The following is a 10,515-nucleotide window of genomic DNA, read 5'->3' as shown; positions in this document are numbered from 1 at the left end:
ACTCTCTCACCATGACTATTGTCATGAGTACTGGTGCATGTCGGGGTAATACATGTCCCAATGTAAGTCATCTACTTAATCATATCACTCTAGGTTCAAATACCTTCCTTTATGGCACCAACCAACTTGGTTCAACATCCTTCCCATCTAGAGTTAACTTATCCTATGTCACCGACCAACTAAGACTACACCTCCCCTTAACCCTATGGATCATCCACATATAATGGGGGGAAGCTCTCATGTCCTCTCACAGGTTGATTACCGGTCTTGAGTGTCCATGACACCAACCATACCATATGCAACCCTACCAATGAATGGCCCCGTCAGTGTAGCTATGTCCCCTCACAACTTGATTTATGGTCTTGGGCACCCACCAACACAACACCGCTGCTACATCACTCAGCATCAATACCCCCGCTGATAGGGTAACGACATGATGGGTGTTACCTAACCATGTACAACTAGACACCCTAGGTGTGAAACCTAAGCTACATGTCCATTCTAAAGCACCTATGGCAATGATGATGCTACAACCCCAAGTCAAGTCTATACATAACCTTGTGTCGCATTTGTACTCGCAAATGTAGGAGGTCGCCCAAGTAATAAAGAGGTAAGAGGGATATTGCTCCCACGAGGATCGAAAAGAGTAAAAATTACTTAATAGCTTTAAAAACACCTATAATTATCTAGCTAAAGGAATTAGAAAGGATTAACTACTATTGATAAAATTCACAAAACAAGAACAAAATAACAAAATTGTTGACACAAATCAAACTCAATGGACAAAATTACTAGGGATTTGATTTCACCAAACATTATATAGATTATTGATTAATTCCCCCCTTTCTCATATAATCAAATTTAATCCCCATTCTTGTCGATGAGATTCCCTAAGTTAGATTATCTCATCTATTAAGCCTGAGGATCCCTAACATATTAAACCCTCATACCAGTTACACTTAGAATATCAATTTAGTATATTGCATTAAACACAAGAAACTCATAAACAAGTCGAACAAACCATACAACCTGTTACACTTTAGATGAACTTTGTCATTCTTCAATCCTAGGTCTGTCATGCATTCCTCAGTGTTACATGCTCGAAGTACACCATTAGATTCATGAATATTGGCCAGACATTCAACATTAAGAATAAAATTAAAGAAAACAAGAGGAATAATTGAATTATATGAAAGGGGAATAAAATCAACAACTATCTCATTTAAGGATCCATTTAACCCTAGCAAAAAAACTTAGAACATTATAGAAGAAGAAGAAGAAGAATAAGAAGTTAAGGGGAACATCACTATGGGGTTGAAGAAGAGACTCTAGTAGCTCCAAAATGTGACTCAAAGTAGCTCCAACTCTCCAAATTCGTCCACTGCAATCCTCTAAAGCCCAAAAACGTTTTTCCTAGAGTCCCTTCCCTTTTCATAAGCTAATCTCAATTTGATACAGTTCTAGTTTCCTTATCAAACTCGACCAAGGAAGTGTTTGGCATACAAATAGGACTAACTTAGAGAGCTCAAATGCACAAACCCACCATTGGATTTGAAGAATCTCCTGTCCAAAAATCAGCTTGATCGAACACTGGATGACCATCTGATGAAGAACTTGATTGAAACTAGACAGAGACACTCAAAAATGGGATTCTTCCTTTTTCCTTCTCTAAGTAAGATATATTTTCTTCTTTTTCCTTCTTTGATCTAGTCCCAAATAGGAAATAAAACCTTAAAGCATCCATGGAATCATTCTCTCCACGTTTTTTACTTGAGAAAGCTTCTAGAGTGTGGAACTTTCTAACTTGATGAAAAAGACTTTCCTTTTTTTGAGTGGAACAAAATCTAGCTTGGTTCCTTAAGATTCTCTTTGCAAATTTTCCAATAATGCCCCCGCAAATTTGTTTGATTTCCTACAAGCACAAGTAATAAATCTAATTAGGATTTTCTAGAAAATATATAAAATTCACCAAAATTATAGAAATAAAAGGAAAGGGTGTAATATATTAATTTTCACGGAAGGTATCGCCATTCTGATCTCTCACGGGTTGGTTACCGGTCTTGAGATCTTGGGTAAGGGGTCAAGGCATCCCTCTTGGACTATCACCATGGATGGGGTTTAGGTCACCGCTCTCTCACCACCATTGGTATGAGTACTAGCACATGTCAGGGTTATACTTAGTCTAGTGCAAGTCAACCACTTAGTCACATGAACATAGGTTCAGATACTTCCCCTCATGAATCTCACAATCTTGGTTTAGTATCCTTTCCTACTAGGGTCATCGTATCCTATGGCGCGAACCAGCTCGGACTACGCTGACTCTTAACCTTATGGCGTGAACCAGCTCGGACTACGCTGACTCTTAATCGGGCATGTACCATAAAAGTGCCCTATTTGTCCACAAATGAAATAGGTATCTTTTCTTTTATCTTATAGCTTGCATTGGTGCTAGAGATCTCTGACTTATAGGCCTTGGATTTGCATAAATGAGCCTTGGATCTTAAGTAGCACCAGTTGGCCTATTGGTACCACTAAACTATCCATTTCCATAACCTATATCCCTTGGCTAAAAAGATGAAGTGGGATACAGAGCATGTCTGTTAAACCTCTTATCATTTCTGTCCACAAAATCAGTATTTCTGTTCTTCACCAATTGCTGAAATCACAAGTTTCCTTTTTGACTCTTCCACTTTCTTCGAAGGCTGCACAACTAGGGCATAACCCTCTATAGGCAGCATAGAGAGATATGTCCTAATAGAGGGTTTGAGTCCTTTGAAGAACTTTTTTCCTTTCTCTAGATCCACTTTTATCGACTCAAGGTTAAAGATGAACAACCTTCGAACTTCTGTTGAAACTCCAGCACTGACAATGATCCCTGAACAAGTGCCATAAATTATGACCCTTAGCATCCTTCACTTACTTAGTAAAATCATTATTGCAAAAAGTGTCTTTAAACACATTCCAAGTAATGCTGTTGTTGTGCAGAGCTTTTAATATTGGTTGTGTTGCATTCCACTATGTGTTAGCCTCATGCTAAAACTTCTACTCTGCAATAAAAATTTCTGAGCTTCAGAGCACTATAGATATTTAAACCCTTTTTCCATTTCCAAAATCCACTTGTTCGGCATCAGAGCATCCTTTGTCACTCAAGTGAAGTTAGGCACCTAGAGCTTCAGAAAATGTTCCATTAACTTCGCATGTGGTCCAATATCATAGCCACCCACATTAACTTTAGCAGCATAAGTGCCAGCTCCATTAGGGTTCACAGGAGCCGCATGAGTTACGTTATGCATGGTCATAAATCTTTACATCATCTAATGTGTTGTGCATTCTGTTGTTGCATCATATTTCCCATAATATTCATAACATCTTGCATGGTTGCAACTCAAGAAGGGGCTGGCAAGACAACATTTTGCAAATTATTCTAGTTCCCAGCAGCAACACCAAGGACTACGTTGTCGTTGTTGCCATTCCCATTCTGGCTGTTCGTAACATTTCTATTGCTTCGGTGTACCATCCGGTCATATCACCATCAAAATAAATTGTTCAGTTCCCTTATCAGAAATCTCCAAATTAAATCTCATGCAGGTATACAATATCCCAAGCATCACTATAATATGCATCAAACAAGGCATCCATATGCAGTAAAAATCCAAAAATCACATTTTTGGACAACTAAGGGGGATATGGTCTCTCGGGGCAACCTTGCTCAGGCGACCTTGCCCAAGCAGCAGAAATGGGCCCTTTAAAAGGCCTACGACCCCATTTCCTTTTGTTTCCCATTTTTCACATACTTCACTTTGGCTTTGGGGGAAAACTTCCACTTGACTCCAAAGGTGGTTTTGGGGCTTCCTTGTGTTTCAACAACACCATTTCCGTGATTCTTACCGACACATCACAGGTAAGTAACTGTTTCATCTTAAATCACTTCAGTTTCATAGTGGTTTTGTTTCAAATCATGAGATAGGCTTGAATTATTGTTTGAAATGTGTTTAGAAGTGTTCTTATTTACTTCCAACCACCACTCACATTGTCTTCTAGACTTCTTTCATCTTCTAAAAAATCTTCACATCTCCTTAACAAATTGCAATTTCTTGGTGGGTTTTATCTCAAACTGAAAATACAATGGGATTCTTGTTTAATTGTATTTTTAGTTTGAAACCTTTTCTTATGCAATAAATTTACTTTCAAACATAATCCCCAATGTCTACAATGCTTCTTGAACCAAATCTTGCAAATTCCTCAAAAATCATTATTTTTTCTCTTTGATCATATTATGCTTCTTGTTGAATTTCCCTTGTCCATTGATCTTTCATTTATCTTTTCTTACCAGAGCTACTTCTATGACATACCCAAGAGGATGCCAAGGACCCATGCGTGGTAGAGCACCAGGTCTTGGACAAGGTATTAAGCATCTAGATCTCTTTGATTCCCAACACATGGAGTTCTTATACAACATCTTCTTCAAAGATTCCCCCATTGAGTATGGAGGCTAGGACCACTTAGGATTTGGTGCTCTTTCAAGTAGAGGAGAGATTCCAGGCTTTTTACATTGGGAGGGTATGATGTACCTAGATGAGTCAATCTGTCCAGAATTGGCTAGGTATTTTTTCAATTACCTGACATAACAAGAGGAGGACGACGGCCAAGTCAGTTGGCGATTTGTGGTCTCCACTAGGGAATGCGAGACTCGCATTCACTTCCATTGGGGTTTTGGCACACATCTTACATGTGCTTTATATTCCAGATCAGTGCTAGTGGGTTCCTTTTTCCGTGGAGGATGGTGACTATCTATGTCCCTTCAAGCACACAACCATCTGCTCCACTCTATGTGACAATAAGTGTGACCATATCAGCAATGGTACAAACATGCTTCCATCTACCTACGTTCTAGACAACATTGTAGGCAAGAACATAGTGCCTGTGGGAGGGCTCCAGGATAGGTTTTCTTCCATGCAAGACTTTGTGACATTCGCTCTTTACATAGACTATCGCATTGACTTAGCCTACATTATCCAGAGAGCTATGATCTTCTATGTATAGGAGCCAGGGCTCACGAAACTTGCTTTCGGACGATTACTCACTCGCATCTTCTAGCACTTAGATGTCATCTTAGAGGACACTAAGGTGCTTACTAGCAGGTTGGGTGACGTCATCGGGAGATGAATGATCTCTTTGACGGGTTTCCAAGGAGAGGCAAGGTCACCGGAGTTCATAGAGGAGCATGATGAGGGTTAGGCCAACGAGTAGGTTAAGGTCTAGGAGGAGATCCAAGGTGAGGATTAGGAGGAGGTTCCACCTCGTCAAATGGAGGTAGGGGGTCCATCACATCAAGCCTTTTTAGACCAACCTACAGACGCAACACCAAGAGATTCACCCTAGCAGTAAGGCTTTTAACCACTCTAGGGGAGGGGGGATAGAGTCCCAGTTGGATGAGATGGGTGCCCACTTGACTCAAATGGATGCTCGTCCAGCTCGGGTAGAGGATGAAGTCCGGCTTACACGTTACCAAGCAAATCAGTGGAGCACATGGTTTTAGGGACATCCACCACAATATGCTACTCAATGTAGTATTTTGATCTATGCTGACTTCAATTATAGCTAGTTTTATTTTAACTTAGTCAGTTATTCCTTTTTGTAATGGCATGTGACCACGCGATTATGTAAATATTCACTGGTTAATTAATGAAGTTCAGGTTATGCTTGTCTCACTTTAATTATGGTATATTATGCCTTTCTTCCCTTTGTAATAAATGTGTACATTTATTTCAACATGATTATTGTATATTATGCAGACTTGGTGTTTTATGCTTCTTTTAATTTTGATATCTAGTTCTCAACTGTGCCTATTATCCACTCTAATATTTTTGGGTCACTTTTGGATTTACGACCCAAGGATGCTTAGTTATCATGTTTCAAGGTTAAGATTGTCATTGAACCTGACTCAGATACCACTCTATAACATCCACCCAACTGGTATCCGATCCACTCAAATACCCGAGACAGTGATCCATAGTCACAAGATCAAGTTTGCACGCAATCACCAAACCAACCCACACGATAACATAATCATGCGTAAGAACAATAAAATTCAATAATTAATTAATACTAAGTATCCCGAATAATCGAAAGGATCTAAAATAAGCAGAAGCATAATCAAAACTGATAGATATGTCTATCTGAAAATGGAAAGTCAAATAGGAAAGAAAAGGGGAATTAAATTATCCCAAGGTTTACATAACTTTTCTAAACGTTTAAAAGTTTTCATCATTGGATCTATCTCTAACTCATAATCCCAATAGCGAACTAAGCGGACCCATCATTATTGATCGGGGAGTACTCCAAACTAGCACACGGATCGTACCACGAGGCATAATCAGCTCCCACCATTGTCTCAACTGAATCCTTAAGTGAAAATACCTACAAACTTGAGATCTCTCCTTTACCTGTATAATCATCTAAAAACAATATTTCCATAAGGGATGAGTTCCCAAAAGCTCAACGAGTAATTCAACAATATGCCTATCAACATATTCAAATACTATAAAGTAAAGTATCGTGATATGGTACATAAGTACAATGCGATGAAGTAATGCTCCTATTCTCTAACCAATGCAAGTCTTTCTCTAGGTGGACATGCATTAAGGTATGCCACCAGCCTCCTCTGGGTAGTCTTACATAAACCCTAGTAGCTCCAACCAAACTAGGAGTCACGACCAAGGTATAGGGATAACAATCCTCTCATTGACCAATGCTAGGGATTAGGGCCACACTCTCTCACCAAGACCATTGGCATGAGTACTAGTGCATGCCAAGGTAATACCTAGCCCAATGCAAGTCATCTCCTTAATCACATCGTTCTATATTCAAGTACCTCCCCTATGGCATCTACCAACTTGGTTCAATATCCTTCCCTATCTAGAGTTAACATATCCTATGGCATCGACCAACTCAGACTATGGCTCCTCTTAACCCTATTAGTCACCTACATAAAATGGGGGGGGGGGTGGAACTCTCATGTCCTCTCACAGGTTGGTCACCGGTCTTGAGCACCCATGAGTCCAACCCTACCATATGCAACCCTACCAATGAATAGCCTCCTTGTGTAACTATGTCACCTCACAGGTTGGTTACTAGTCTTGGGCACCCACCAACCCAACAATGCTACTACGGGTCACTCCGCATCAATATCCTCGCCAATAGGGTAACGACATGATGGGTGCAACCTAACCATGTATAGCTAGACATCCTAGGTGTGCAACCTAAGCCACCTGTCCATTCTAAAGTTCCTAGGGTAAGGGTCATGCCACAACCCCGGTCAAGTCTATGCATAAACCCAGATCAAGTCTATGCATAACCTTGTTATTCTCAAACTCAGCCATGTCACCTCATAATTTAGTAAAGCAAGAATAGAACATGATTCTAAGTAATTTTAGAATATAAAGTGAATGAAATAACCATATAGCAGCAGCATATCAGTTATTATGCATGTTCAATACCAAATTATGTTTCAATGTCAAACATACATAATTGAATTTCCTCACTTGTCAAGTAGATTTGTAACCTTTCAAAGTCAACCAAAAGATGGCTTAACACATCTCAAATTATCCTAATTAATAGCTGAATCAAGTTATAATTAACCTAGGAAGTCACACATTGAAAATAGAAACAAAACCCAAAACAGCAGGGAGGTAGGGCAGCCTAAGTAGGGTAGCCCAGGGAGAGCCCTACCAAACAACCCTAGGAGGTAGCTTCATTTTTGGGTTTCAAACAACTTCTACAACAATTAGAGCTTCCAAAAACAATCCCAAAAACAAAGTCTACCTATTGTAGTAGATCTAAAACTCAAAATCAAACGATAAACAAGCAAAGCATGAAATGGGTCTCTCTGAAATCTATCCGTGAAGAAAATCAGCGTAACAGAGTGATTCTATCACTCGTATTGCTAGATCAAAATAGGGTTTACGTTTCCCTAATTTTTAATTGATCTTTTTTCTTTGAAAAGAGATGAAAAGAGGCAAATTAGAAAAGAAGGAGGAATTAATTAACCTTCAATTTCGTGGTTAGAACTTTGATCGCTCTCTAGATGATCCCCGCAACTTTCTCCCTCTCCAAAACTACCTCTCTGATATGGATTGACATCTTTAACAGTTGGGAGTAAAATAATTTGTTTTGGGACGGAAATAGCATTAAATAGGCACTAGGTAGGGTTGCCTTGTGTTGCCTACCAATCAACCCTACCACTGGAATTTGTTCCATGAGTGAGTTTCATAGGAAGTTGATCCATGGCACTACATCAACTTAGCACATGGATCTCAAGGGTCTTACCTGATCTTTGGGACCTTCCAATTGTGCCGACTATGAATCTTAATCCACATTCCCAATCCGTCAATGCTTGTGTCAGTTCTTCTTTTGAAACTTATGAAAACTCCAAATTATTCATCTCCACCATCAAATTCCATGGGTTCTAGTTCTAATCCAATGGTCTCTATTTGGATGGCCCACAGTTGTCTTCTATTCGTGTTTTAGGTTCTTAGACCTACATGATGGATCTTCGAGTTAGGATCATAGGGGTGGTAAGTAGATCAAAGATGTAATGGGACTGACTTAAGTGTAAACCATCAAGGTTTCGAACAATTGACATCCTAAGGAAGAACTGAAGAGGCCCTATGTGCTTCAAAAATGAAGTCAACAAGGCTTCACTGCTCCCAGTGAGGATAATGTCATCAACATAGATCATAATGTAATTGATCCCCGACTGTCTCTGTATGGATAAACAAGGAAAGATCAGTTTGGACCCTTAAAAGCCATATTCCAATAGAAATGTAATTAGTCTATCAAACCATACTCGGGGAGCCTGCTTGAGACTATACAGAGAATGATGTAGTCTATAACCACAATCTAGATGGCGAGCATCAATAAATTGAGGGGTTGCTTCATGCACACAGTCTCCTATAATATGCAATGCAAAAATGCATTTTGAATATTTAGCTGTCGAATTGGCCAAGATTTAGAAACAACAATGGTTAGAACCAACACGGAACAACAATGGATAGAGCCAACCAAATGATTGTTGTATTCATTATAATCAAGACCTTCGTGTTAGTTGAAACCCTTAACAACCAAGCGGGACTTATACCTCTCAATGGAACCATATGCTTTTCTCTTAATCCAAAAGACCAATTTGCATCCAATGACATTTTCTAACTAGGGAAGGGGTACAAAAAACAAAGTTCAACTATTGATTAAGACAATGAACCCCTCATCCATGGCTTTCCTCCAGCATGGGGATTTACTGGCACTAGTGAAATTGGAAGGTTTAGTCTAGGTGAGATCAGGAACGACAGAAGTGGCTAGATAAGCTTTAGGGTTCTGATTACCATCTTTATTGCAAGTGACCATAGGATGAGAATTGGTAGCAACGGGTAGATCAACCATGAGATCGATTCGTGGAAGATGGAGAATGGTTTGACAAGGTTCGATCAAAGGTGTTAGAGGAGGGGGGGGGCCAAAAAAGGGGGGAGGGGGGGGGGGGGGGGAACCTATAAAAAAATGTGGGGGGGGAAACCTTTTTTGGTTTGCGTGAAGTAGGTTTTGTTTAATGTTGACTTTGAAGTTTGACCGTGATTTCAGTTTTACTATCTTTGAAAATCTTAGGAAGATGTCTTTGTGGGCCATCTCAGTAGAAGATATGGTGTTTGACCCAAAACCCATGGATATTGATGATGGTGTTTCCTTATGGAAACCTTATTTGATTTGGTGTTGAACTATTTATTTGTGAAGAAGAACTTGGTTGATGGACCTAAAGCTTAGTTGGACCTAGTTTGAAGACATCCCTCCATACTAGGGAAGAGGAACGAATTAAAAAAAAAAAAAAGGGAGAGAAAATAAATTATTTTTTTTTTTTCCCTTTCTTGTAAATTTTTTTATTTTTTTTTTTTTTTTTTTCCCTTTTTTTTTTTTTTTTTTTTTTTTTTTTTTTTTTTGGACTCCTGTAACATTTTTATTAATTATTGCACTTTTCTTGCTCTTGATTATCTGTATTTGTATTTATTATTGTTGATAGACTAAAACCATGGATCCTGTGACGGTTCACATCCGCGGGTTGTCGGGCGGTTAACCGGGCCTGGCGGGCGGGGTGTGACAGAGTGGTATCAGAGCCCTGGTTTTACGAAGTCAATAATAGTTAATACAAGTATTAGATGAGCAATCTGAGTCATAGATCCAGAAGTGACTCAAGCTGTCTTAGAGGTGAATAATAGAGAACCTTGGATTAGAAACTTGAACAAATGAAGCATAATACACAAGTTTGAATAATGCACAATAATTACAATTTATGACTTGTACTTGGGTAGTAGTCATGGGTTAAAGTTTAGTTGTCAGTTTTAAGTTATTGTATGTGTCGAGTCATGAGTTGTCCTTGTGAGTGAGTTTTGTTGTGAGATATTGTTGGGAGTAAGTCGTCATATGAGTCTGAGTCATGTTGTCGTCATGTGTTGTCGTATGAGTCTGAGT

Source organism: Hakea prostrata, chromosome 7 (assembly GCF_041222555.1).
Source record: "Hakea prostrata isolate BN-2017 chromosome 7, UWA_Hpros_2, whole genome shotgun sequence".
Taxonomy (NCBI): domain Eukaryota; kingdom Viridiplantae; phylum Streptophyta; class Magnoliopsida; order Proteales; family Proteaceae; genus Hakea; species Hakea prostrata.
This window is presented reverse-complemented; position numbering follows the sequence as displayed.